Here is a 13,703-nt window from a genome sequence, read left to right as displayed (position 1 = left end):
TGGACCATGACGGAGAACGAGATCTTTCTTGCCACAAGCCGGCCTGAAAAGTTATCTAAAAATGCCATTTCTCTCTGAGTTTTTCAGGCTGGGACAAAAATTCTTTGTAACCACCCTAAAATTTTTATTCTTTTAAAACCATGACTCATGTAGTTAGAACTGCTTGGTATTAAGTCTTTCTTGTATACTATTAAATACAAAAAGGCACAGAACACCGTATCAGCTTTTGTGCGAAAATCCGTATGCGTCTAAAAATAGACACCTACTTTAGGAATATATGCTTTTTTATCGTGGAATACTGGCAAAAGGAAAGGGGTAAGGTTGGGGAGAATCCCTTCACTCTTCATTTTATACAGTTCTGTACAGAATAAATTTATAAGTGAATTATGTGGGTGGGGAGATCATGGTCTGTGTTTTTGTTTATTTTTATAACTCCTCCGACGGATTGAATTAATATTCATTATTTTTAAAACTATCTTCTAGAAGCTGCTCTCCAAGGTTTTTCTACAAATAGACTTCCAATGAACAGAAAAGGTAAAGAGGGCAAAAAGAATTTCATGATTAAATGAACAATTTTGCATATCACCCTCCACCCTGAAATTATTCAGTGTTCCCGGAGTATCTAAACAAAGATCCTTGTGTCTGAGCCGAAGCCGCCTGTATTAGGAGGCCACGTCCACGTGCTTGGAGAACTCGGAGACTGATTGTGGTGCTTCAGCACTGACCAAGAGTATGACTTAGGGCATTCTCGTGGAAATGGCACCCTTCCCTCCTTTGTACATGTAAAAAGAGATTTCTTGACCCTATTTTCTTAAAAAGTGGCTTTGCAACTTTATAAAATTGTTCCACATGCATACTTAATTCCAACTAAATTTAAAAATTTTGAAGATAGAATACTTCATACAAGAAAAATAATGCTTTTTGATGAGAAAAACCGTCACTGTAACACTCTAACTACTCAGCAATGAGACGTTTCGTGAGAGCACACCGACTGGTCCTTCGAGGCACTCCCAACCCAGGTCTCCCGGATGCTATTCTTGGCTGGCGGCACTTTGGTTTACCCAGATAGTGTGAATTTAAGTTGCAAGAACACATGAAAGCTGCATAGCCTTCTGGAGTTTGTGGGTACAGAGGAAGTCTGCCGGAGCTTGTGGGCACCAGGCTTGCATCTAGGTTGCCCTCTCGTGAGGTACTTACTGCACAAGGCAAAGAGCTCAGAAGAGCCTTTATTTGGTTTAATGCTCTTCTGTCGCCACCTTGAAATTCTTCCTAGTTTTGAACAAGGAATTTTCATTTTGCACTGGAACCCAAAAACTATGGAACTTGTCCTAGAAGGAGTATGGCTCTTTAGGGACCCCAGCTCGATAGTGTCATGTCTCTTATTTTATGGGGCCTTTTCTCTTGTACCCGGTAACTGGCAAGTCCCTGAAAACTCAAAGCTTACATTTACTTGTTTGATAAGAGCAGCTTCTGTGTGCTTATCACTCTACGTTTCTATTGTATCTTTTGTTCTGATTATCTTCTACTTTCTTTCAGGTAATTGGTGCTTTTGAAACATATGTTGTTGTTTTCCAGTGGGAGGTTCCATCCAGGTAATTAGTCTCTAATCCTGCAGGAGCAGAAGCCTGGGCAGACCCCCCAGTGCTGACCCCATTTTCTCTTGGGAAATCCCTGCGGGGGGCGGGGGGGGGGGCTTCTCCTTCCAAGGGGTCACCCGCCTTCTTCCTGATTACCGTCCATCCAGGCCTCCCCCCACCACCCCTCCCCCAACTCCACATCTGGACAATCCTAACGTAGCCTGCGGGGCCAGGAACAGCTCTTCCTCTCCTGCAAAAGGTTAACACACAGACGCTATACCCCGGCTCCTTCAGGGGCTAGCTCTTCTGATTCTAAAAAGCCTTTCTCCTCTCAGAAATCCTCTGCTTTTGCAGACCCAAAGCTCTGTCTTTTACAACCTCTGTCATGAGATTTTCAAACATATTTAGACACTGAAAAGATGAACAGTAACCGCTTCTTTCTCTTTGCTTTCCTTCTGTGACAGCCCAGAGGCTTCCTCGGGAAAAGGCTGCCTCCGAATCGGTGAGAGTGCTGAGTGCGAGACAGGGAACAACGAAGCGAACCTGGCGTTACTGCTCCCCATTTGTCCGGCTGCGCGTCCCTTGAGAGCTGGGGTCTTTGAGACCAATGCCACAGCTGACTTTCTAGTTGCAGAAGCAAATCAATTCAAATTTTGGATGTAAGCCAGTTTGAGTCGGATTTCTTACCTTATATTGCAAGGACCCTCGAGTCATCTACGTTACTAGATGTAGGAAATGGCCTCCACTGAGTTCCAAGACCTATTTATTCGGTGGAAAATAGTAACAGGCAGTCCGTTGGAATGTTTAAAGTATGATTGTAGACTTGAGCTTTTGTTTCAAAACAGAAGAAATTTCCAAAAATTAAGCACTAGAAATACACAAGAGGACAACAGAGGAGGAATGAACGTGGTCCACCAGTTGGGGGCAGCCTTGCTCTTCGTCAGGCATTTCTGGCCGGTGCTGGGACGTGCAGGGTGGCCGCTGAAATCTCCCTGAACCGAAGCGAGTTCATTTAAATGGTGTGGACTGTACTTCTCATTTCTGCTATAAACTTGGATAAGCTGTCCTTTTCCATTTATTAGAAGCAACCACTTAAGAATTAAAGGGGAAAGCATCAGCAAAGCATTGCTTTTCTTTGTGTTAAAATCCATGTAAAAGCTCTGGGAACATTTTTCTAAGTTGCTCCACTAAAAAAAATATCAGTTGTCTCGTTCAGAAAATTTTTAGAAGAGAGGATTATTTAAATTTTTCTTCTTTTTCTTGATATTCTGGGTAGCCAACATTGAGTCCGTTTGCACCTTTTAAAGATCTGCTGCCCCTTCATTTCTATCATCTGCTCCACACTGAGATTTGCTCTTAAATTCTGAAGGGTTCTTTGCACCCTTGTGTGTTCGGTGGTTGCTCTCACCTGACTGGAGAATCTCCTTGGAAACAGAGGTTTCATGCCTCAGCCTTCCTTGGTCCCTCTGAGGCCTGCTTCGTTTTTATTTTGTTTTATTTTAACGTTGAATACAGATTTAGCCTCATGAACAAGCATTGTGAGAGATGCTGTAATAGAGGAACACCCGCCATGTAATCTGCCACCAAGATGAATACCTCAGACTCTGCCCATGGCTGCCTCAGGCCAGACACCTTGGGGGGGACGGCTGGTCCCAGGGGACTGACTGCCAGGGGACAGGCCAGGGTGTGTGAGGAAGCAATCAGTGCTCTTGTGCCACCGTCACCACCTCTGTGGTCTCCTCCAAGGCCACACACAGAGGGGGCAGAAGCACTTTCACAATTAGAACATCATTTCTGAGGTTTGTAAGAACTAGGTGTACATTTATTGTGATTACTGATAACAAAATCCACATCAACACGTCACCCTCACCCATCTAAGTCCTTCATTTCTCCACCCTCAAGGAGTGAATCCTCATCTCTGCCTCCAATGACCAGATGGCCAGCACATAGCTAACATTTTCAGGTAAAATAGGCTGTTGCCAATGAGTTGCTGTGGCTTTAATAACAGTTTTTGCTTCGAAGCTGGTAACTATTTCCTTGATTTTAATTTTCCAGTTTACAAGGCAGAGAGAAACCACAAGGTGGCGGCCCTGGCTTACTGTGATCAGTTTAATGCTGGCCCTGCTCCGCAAGGCAGCATTCTGATTGGAAATGACATTGCTTGAAGTCCCAACAAGTAGATCTTGTTGAATGTTTAGGATAATAAATAAAGGCCTGTATAAGAGGAACTTATTCTGAAAGAAACCCCCCCAAAAGTTCTCTCTGTCTTAAGATTAGTGAAACTGTGAAAGCAACCACTATGTTCAATGAAGATTTCCCCTAAAAGAACCAGACCAACCGACGCTCCCGTGTCACTTGCATGGGACGTTAAGATTACAATTGTCATTCCGTACTTGTGTAAAAGAATGAGTCGTAGAGTCGTGTCCCTTACATGAGCCCTGCAGCGTTCTGGAGAACTCTGACTGACAGCTGGAAACAGTCAGCGGCGCCTTGCTTACCAGTGTCGCCAGCATCCGAGTGGGTGTGCCCTCGGACAGTGGGCCCAGTCCAGAGATGGCAAGACCCCAGAGAGGTGGCCATGGCCTCGGAAAGCCAGTTGGTTTGGGCCAAGCCCTGGCATGTGCACCCTGACTAGGGCGGCACAGGCTGCGTGCTTGGTCACGGAGAGACCTCAGGATGTACACAGGCTCCTGCGGTTGGCCAAGCACGTGCCCTCACAGAGATCAGTCTCCCTAGGGCATATATATCTGGACTTCTGGTGAAGTATAGAAGCGTCTGAAGCTCAACCTAGACAGAGCCTGAACTCACACCCAGACGGCCATCTCTCTACACACACACACTAACACATAGAGAGACATAGACAGACACACACAGAAGCACACACAAACACACTTTCACTGTAGAGATATAGGAAGACAGCTATAACCTAGGTGTCAGCTGGTGTCTCCCTCCTCGAGAACATGGGGATATTTTCTGGAACCTCCAATTCCAGAACTTGTGCAAGTCCCAATTCCCAAACTAGTTATTTTTATTTGCTGCTTCTTCTTCATACTTCTGACTGCTCTGTGTTCTCGGAGGCTGACCTTTACAGGGTCCTTGCCTTCTGGCTCCTCGGTGGGCTTGGCCAATAGAAACAACTGCAGCTGGCCTCATCCTGATGACTCTTTGAGACCCCACTCTACCGCAGGGTGTGCGAGCACCCCACTGGTAGCAGGTATACTTGGTATACCCTGGGGCATCCGCTGAGTCACCTCAGACCCAGCACTGGCAATGAATTTGAACCCATATCGATCTCGTGAACCCCACTGGTGACTCACTGAGAACCTACCTCTTGCAACTCTGGCATTGCCAGAGACTCTTTCAGTGACTGAGCCTTACAGGCAGGTGGCAGGCACAGACAGGCAGAGGCAGATCTCGTGGTGTCTTGGGACTTTTGCTGACCTGGCCCTGGGCCCAGTGCTGGTAATAGCCAGCGTGGTGTGCAGCTTGCTCCTTCCCATGCACACCTCGGCCCAGTAGAGGCAGCCACTGATTATGAATCACTTTGTAACTTCAAACAAGTTGGTTAGTCACAGGCAGCATCTGACATTGGCTTGTACCAGAGTCCACCAGAACCCCAGAACAAACCTACCCAGTGGCCTCTTTCATACCACATCAGAGCTGGATCTAATTAGCTTCACAAGCAGCATATTCAAAGAGATATTTCAGCATGTACCAGACCCTCCTGGGGCAAATTCTGCTCTGAGTGGTCAGCACCTGCAGAGTAGCTGTGTACACTGTGGTTGGGGTTGATCCTCACAGTCAGCCAGCCTGCAAGTTGACCCGATACACAAATGGGCCAGTAGCAATCAAGACGCGGTTACAACAAGAGGCCCACATAACCCACACAAGGGACATTCTTGGAGCACCCAGCTCAGATGATCAAAGAGACTGCGCTACTTGGTTCCACAGGACACATACTACATAAGGCCACCCTACCAAGACTGGGAGTCATAGCAGATCTACCTAATACATAGAAACAAACACAAAGAGGCCGCCAGAATTGGGAGGCAAAAAACATATCCCCAATGAATGAACAGACCAAAACCCCAGAAAAAGAATTAAATGAAGTAGAGATAAGCAATCTATCAGATACAAAGTTCAAAAGAATGGTTATAAGGATGCTCAAGGAACTCAGTGAGAATTACAGTAACATGAAAAAGGAAATGGGAACCATAAAAAAGAACCAGTGAGAAGTGAAGAATCCAATATCTGAAGTGAAGAATACACTAGAAAGAATTAACAGTAGGTTGGATAAAGCAGAAGATCAAAGCAATTTGGAGGGCAAGGTAGAAAAACATACCTAATCAGAGCAGGGGAAAAAAAGAGTTAAAAAAATGAAGGTAGTTTAAGAGACCTTTTGGACAACATTAAGCGTACTAACATTCACATCCTATGGGTACAAGATAAAGAAGAAAGCAAGCAAGGGATCAAACCTATTTGAAAAAATAATGACTGAAAACTTGACAAACCTGGTGAAAGAAAATGTCACACAAGTCCAGGAAGCACAAAGAGCCCCAGACGAGAGGAATCCAGAGAGACCCACATCAAGACACATCAAAATTAAAATTGCAAAAGTTAAAGACGAGGAGAGAATCCTAAAAGCAGCAAGAGAAAGACAAAGGGGCTCCCATAAGACTCCAATCAGCTCCCAGCTGATTTCTCAACAGAAACATTTCAAGCCAGATGGGAGTGGCATGAAATAGTCAAAATGATAAAAAGTAAGGACCTGCAACCAAGACTAGCAAGGCTATCATTTAAAACTGAAGGACAAATAAAGAGTTTTTCAGACAAGAAAAAGCTAAAAGAATCTGTTAACACCAAAGCAGTATTATAAGAAAAAGTTAAAGAGGATTCTTTAAGAAAAAGAAGGAAACACCCCCCTCCCCAGAGGAACAGAGTTAAAAGAATAAAATGGCAATAAATATGCACCTGTCAATAACCACTTTAAATGTAAATGGCTTAAATGACCCAATCGAAAAGACATAGGTTAGCTGAATGAATAAGAAAATAAGAATCATATACATGCTGTCTGTAAGGGACACACCTCAGAATGAAAGGCACACACAGACTAAAAGTAAAAGGGTAGAAAAAGTTATTTCATTCAAACGGGAAGGGGAAAAAATGCTGGAGTAGCAATACTTTTATCTGACAAAAATAGACTAAAATAAAGACTATAATTAGAAACACAGGAGGACACTACATAATGATAACGGAAGCAAGCCACCAAGAGGAAATAACCCCTGTAAACTTTCATGCACCCAACACAGGAGCACCTAAACATGTAAAGCGCATCTTGACGGACATAAAGGGAGAGACTGACAGTAATAGAGTCGTAGCTGGGGATTTTACACCCCATTGACATTGATGGATAGATTTTCCCAACAGAAAATCAACAAGTCTAGTCAATAAATGATGCTGGGAAAAGTGGGCAGATACATGCAAAAAACTGAGACCAGACCACCTTCTTACACCACACACAAGAATAAACTCAAAGTGGATTAAAGACTTACATGTTATACATGAAACCATAAAAATCCTAGACAAAAACATAGGCAGTGAAATCTTGGACATTTCTCATAGCAATATTTTTTCTGACATGTTTCCTTGGGCAAGGGAAACAAAAGAAAAAATAAGCAAGTGGCACTATAGCCAACTAAAAAGTTTTTGCACAACAATGGAAACCATCAACTGAATGAAAAGATAATCCACTGAGTGATAGAACTTATTTGCCAATAATACATCTGATAGGGGCTAATATCCAAAATTTATAAAGAACTTATAAATCTCAACGCCACAACAAATAATCCAATTGAAAAAAATTGGCAAAGGACCTGAATGGACACTTCTCCAAGGAGCACATACAGAGGGCTAATAGACATATGAAAAGATGCTCAGCATTACTAATCATCAGAGAAGAGCATTTTAAAATCAGGATGAGATAATCCTTCACACTTGTCAGAATGGCTATCATCAATAAATCAACAAACAAGTGCTGGCGAGGATGTGGAGACAAGGGAACCCTAGTGCACTGTTGGTGAGAATGCAGTCTGGTGCAGCCACTGTGGAAAGCAGTATGGAGACACCTCAAAAAATTAAAAATAAAACTGCCTTATGACCTGGCTATTTCACTTCTGGGAGTATATGCAAAGAAATCCAAAACACTAATTCTAAAGAATATATGCACCCCCATGTTCATTGCAGCATTATTTACAATAACCAAGATTTGGAAACAGCCCAAGCATCAATAGATGAGTGGATAAAATATGCTGTGATACATTTACACCGTGGAATACTACTCAGTCATAAAAAGGAGATCTTATCTTTTGTGACAGCATGGATGGACCTGAAGGATATTATGCTAAGTGAAATAAGTCAGTCAGAGAAAGACAAGTAGCATATACTTCACTTACATGTGGAATCTAATGAACAAAATAAACAAATAGAACATCTAATCAACAAAATGAACTCATAGGTGTCAGAGGGAAGGGGGCATGGGGAGACTGAAGAGGGTAAAGAGGGGATAAATGGTGATGAAAGGAGACTTTACTTGGGGTGGTAAACATACAGTACAATATACAATGTATTATAGAATTGTATACCTGAAGCCTATATGATTATATTAACCAGTGCCACCCCAGTAAATTCAATTTTAAAAAAGAAGCACCTGCAGGACATCAGCGAGTAGAAAGAGAAAGAGGAAGAGATGTTTACTTCCTCTGCCTCTTTGTTGTGTTGCCATGGCTCTGCATCCTGCAGTCTGGGAAGACAGTCTGTCTTCCAAGGCAGCAAGCCCTCTGTGCATTCGGGTCATACAGTTTTCGCCCTCTGCCCCTTAAGCACTAGGAGTATAAAGGCTCCTCTCTGTTGCTGGTCCCTGAGGGCTTCACTTCCTCTGGCTTTTTTCCTTAAATTTGTCCCCTTCACCCAATTAAACTCCTCTCAGTTAAGCCCTTGAAGGATATCTTCTTTCTCTGTTAGCATCCTGACAGATATATTGGTCTTCCCAAGGATTTCTTTGGACTCCAGAAAGTCTTTTGGTCACATGTTTATTGCTGTCCAGGCATTCCTGCTTCTTCCCTTTATAGAGCTAAATAAGAAACGGCCACTTTACTGGTTTCTAAACAAAACAAAATTAAAAAAAATAAGTCATTGATGGGTATAGTAGAGTTTACTGGAACATGAGCATAATGGGAAGTAGTCATATCCCAGACCATATAGTCGACAACTTAAAAACCCTTATTAGACACGCATATCCAAGTGGTGTGGACCACAGATGCTAGAGTCAACCCTATGGGCCAAACTGCAGCCCTACCACGTCTTAGCTACTGTGTGATCTTAGTTAAGTTGCCTAATTTTTCTAGATACCCTTCCTTCCTTCCTTCCTTCCTCCCTTCCTCCCTTCCTCCTTTCCTCCCTTCCTCCCCTCTCTCTCTTCCTTCCCCCTTTCTCTTTTGTCATCGGGATGGTCGTAGCTCCTACCACCTCCCTAGGTGTGTGGATTAAAGAAGTTAGTCTATACAAAATTCTCAAACGTCAGGCCATGATAAGGATACTGTTTATTAGCTATCATTAACTATATATTATTATTACCAGACATTCTCCAAAATCCTTCTCAGCTGGGTTTCTTAGTTCTTTTCAGGTCCTTTGTCACTTGGCACCCTATTTTGTTCCAACTTTCTCATTTCTTTCTCCTTCTTCTCACTTGTTTTCTCCATGGCCACTCCTAGCGTGGATGGGTGGGTGGAAAAGGGCAAATATTTTTGGTCAGGGCCTTGTCTATATAAGCAATTTGAATCACTCAGAACTAGTATGTCAGGCCCACACTGGCCACCCATTCCCATGCAATTCCATGTCAGACATAACTGAGCTGCACCATGGAGGCGATCCAGTTGCCAAGCCGCCTTTCTTGAACTAGGGCCAGGCCCCAAGGCCCCACTGGCATGAAGTTCCCCAGGCTCCTCAGGGCACTGACTGAACCAGTGTAGAGGATTGAAGAGTGTCCCCAAAAGGAGAAACAGGGGTCAGGACTCATAGGGACCCTGGGGCTCCATACAAGTCCTGGTTTGGGCTCAGGGCACTCCACCTAGAAGGTCCTGCCAACCCCAGGGCCTTCAGTCCTGAGTGCCATCAGACCCAGGCATTAAAGGATGACTTAGAAGATTTTGAGAATGTCACCAGAGTGTGGGACCCTCTGAGGTGCTGGGATGGTCTTCTCCTCATCTACTTCCTTCTGGATTGCCGGGGAGTCTTCTCCCTCTAGAAAGCAGAGTAATCGGATGTTGTTCAGTCTCACTCCCAGGCTTCCATGGCCCTGCCAATCAAGGTAGAGATGAAGAGGCCTTCCAACTAGCAGGACCTACTCTCTTTATAAGGCACTTACAATGATAAACTTCTGACAATAACAAATGAGGAAAAGTAAGAAGAGAAAAGTTACCCGTAATTCCATAACCGAGAGATATTGCCAGGCCATCTTTAGGCATATGGAGCGCTGCCAGCTTGGACCAATGGAGGGACATCTAAATGCACAGATACCGAAACATGTTTGTAGGGTATAGTCAGGACTCCAGTTAAAATTGAAGTGAGATCAACAGCAAATCGTTTTTAGTATAAATGTGCCTCATCGAGTTGTATCTCACATACAATTGTGTTTAAACTAATATTTCCAGGCGGTTCTTACACAGCCATGAACACGGCCAACTGAGCCTTTTGTTAATATCACACCCCGAACTTCTTCGAACTCCACATGCTTCTCATTTCACTCATGACACACTTTCATTTTCAAACCCTCCAACCTCCTGCCCCTCAGAACAGTCTATCAGACACACCATTTGTTGTCCCCTTCGGTTCTATTTTTAGAATGGCTTCCCTTTGGGCAGGGCCACGACAGCAGCTGCAAGAGTGATGTCTGTTCTTCTGTGACTAAAACACCTTCACCAGCGAGGGAGCCCCAGCGTCATCCCCCAGCCACTCCAAATTCCGCGCTCACAGCTGAGCCCTGCTGCCTGACAGGTGGAGGGAGGGTCCCCTGTCCTGGATCCACTGGTGCTGGAGTGAGGGCTAGTCACACAAGAAAAAGGAGGAGGACTAATTTGTAGCAGTGATTATTAAAAATTGCTTCTTTAGAATATGTCATCAGAGAGCATTAAAGGCTTAATAAAAGCAAAGTTCTATATTCATGTCTTGTGCTAGGTTGCAATCAAAGAGGATTCACATGTACTGTTATTTTGCCGTGTATAATGCATACCCACGTTTCTGGCCCAAACTTTCAGGAAAAAAATATTTTTTTAATTTTTTAATTCAATTATTTATTTATCTACATTTAGAAACAAAACGATTATCATATTCCAGGGTATTATTTTGCATACAGATGTCTTTAGTGCTTTCTAAAGTTACACTTTTAATGCATAAACATAAATAAAAGAATTTAAAACATTTATATAGATACATAACTAGTACTACCATGTACAATGCGCATCCTTAATTTTCCCTCAAAAATTTGGGCAAAAAATTGCGCATTATACTTGGCAAAATATGGTATATTCTGCTTTAAAGGAGCTAATGCACTGAGACATGGGGGCAAGTGATGAGTTTCATATGTGAACCCTAATATTTTTGCACGCTCACTGTGCGCCCCCACTCTGCTAAGCAACTTAGCCTCTTTTAGCCCAGCTTCCCAACCACCCTGTGAAGTGGGTTGCTGGGAAAACAAAGAAGGACAGAGAGAATCAAGAGGTTACAAGTAATTAAGTGACTTTTGCAAATGTGAAGTTTTATTTCTTCGTTCCCAAGTCATAGACTATGTAAACCAATTTCAAATACGAGCTAAATGGAAACTCCAAAGGAAGGGGGACACGTGCTCTACTTTCTGGGTGTTTGGTGACCGACCTTGCTCCTCTCTGCCACCCATGGCAGCTCCAGCGGACCCTCGTGTCTCTGCAGTCTGCCCACAGCATCTGAGCGTTCCGGCACTTGCCTCCCCTGGGCTGGACCAGCAGTGCCAGTGTGAGTTTCCGAGATGAGGACAGAAGAAAGGGGCCAGTCTGGAGTCAGAAAGGCAGGTAGCCACTGACACTTGCTTCAAAAGAGGTAAAATATTTGGCCCCAACTCAAGTCCATGGTAAGCTATTTTTACCCTGGCTGCCTTAAAGGAACCTTATTTCTTCCCAGGGAATAACTCAGGCATGGAGAAATTGGCTCACGTAATGTAACTCACATTATATTAAAATACTTTCAACTCATGAAAGGCTTTAGGTCAGAGAGTTGTCAAGTGATGAACCCACCCATATGCCTCCTTGTTGTGGATGGTAATGTTTAGATCACAGATGTCGGAGCAATAAAATTGGGGTGGAAACTCTGCCTTCAGTCCCCAGTATCCCTCAGAGCCCATGGCAGTTCCAGGACATGTGGCTCAAATTTAATGCATCAGTATATCTTGGCTGAAGTTATCAAGGCATAAACACTAATTCATCACAGTGTGTCCCATGCTAAGAGGGGAATCAAAGATACCAGCATAGAGGATGTATTCTATTTTCCTGGTTGGCAGAGAGTGAGATTTTCCATTTATACTCTCCCTTCATACTGTCCCCTCCCCCAGCGCCTGCCATCTGTCCTGGACTATCATCACTCACGCAGGGTTACCCCTAGTGAGCCGTGGGAGACCGTGTTTGTCATGAACTATAAGTAGCAATGATCCAGAGAGAGACTAGAGATGAATTTATTCATCCGCTTCTTCCTCCCTGAGCAGTACTGTAAGACAGCACAGTACTCAGAGAGCTGAAGAACACCCAAAAGAAGTGTTTGCTAGAAACCATTGTGTAAGTACTTCCTTAACATGGGCTCATTCACTCTTTCAACCAGCTTATGGTCTTCACTCACAAAAACCCCACACGTGATGTTCATGAAGTGTTATTGAGTACCCTCTGTGGGCAAGCAAATGGTAGGGGGCACAGGATGAATAAAACACAGACATTTCCCCACGGAATTTCGAAAACAATGTGGAAAATAAAACATGAAATTATAATACAAGCAGGAAGTGATAAAGTGCAGAGAGAAAGATACATGTAAGTGATATGGAAGTTCTTGCAAGAAACTCATTTCCTGTGTTTGAGAGTCAGGGAGGGGAATGCCCTGAAGGCGTTTGAGCCAGTCCTTTCGCAAAGGGGAGGATTTAGTCAGGTACAATCAGGACCCGGCAGGGAACAGCAGAAGCAGGGCTATGCACGGACAGGTAGGGAATTGCACGGACGTGTTTGGGAAATAACGAGTGAGTAATTTGGTTTCGTCAGCACGAGGATCCAGAGGAATAACAGATAAAGCTTACATGCCTATTAGATCAGGAAATATGTTCAATTACATATTGAACTAAATATAGACTTCCTCCATGCACAAGTTTTCATGCATACCAGTGACATCACTGCTGTGTTTGAAGAAGTCTGAACCAATGTGTGGCCCCCCACGTGTCAGATGTGTGAACTGACCATTGGGTGCTCCCATATGGAAACCAGAGGGCAAAGGTGCTTATGATGACTTTGGGGGCACAGAACAGGATGGCGAAGTGTAGAGCAACATCTGTTGGAGCACATAGAAGATGTCTAGCACAGCAGATATTGCTGCCCAATTTGACAGACAAGCAAACTGAGGCATAGAGAGACTATGTTGGGTAAGTTCATGTAAGCTGTCAAATACCAGAGCCATGATTTGAACCCAGGACCACGTGACTCCATAGCTGGTACTCTCAAATACTGTTAGCCTAGCATCATTGCAGAAATGTTCATGCCCCATTTGACAACGTAGACGTTCAGTTTAATTATCACAGCACCCATTTCAGCAGCTAACATTTAGATCGTGGTGGCAGATTCCAGAGTGTTGGAAGATGTTATTGCAAAATCGCAACCTGAGTGCCAAGTTTGCCAAGGAGAAAAGAGAACCCAGACAGGTGCTGAGCATCTATAAAAATAGTGAAGGGTCTAAGTAATGGAGGATAAAGAAAGAAATAACTTTATGAATAATAATAGTTACCATTCTAGTAAGTGCTAGTCAGTGGTGAAATGCTTTATGTAAATTATCTCCTTTCCCAGCAGCTGA

Source organism: Desmodus rotundus, chromosome 11 (genome assembly GCF_022682495.2).
Source record: "Desmodus rotundus isolate HL8 chromosome 11, HLdesRot8A.1, whole genome shotgun sequence".
NCBI lineage: Eukaryota > Metazoa > Chordata > Mammalia > Chiroptera > Phyllostomidae > Desmodus > Desmodus rotundus.
The sequence above is the reverse complement of the archived record's forward strand: the minus strand, read 5'-3'. Positions refer to the sequence as shown.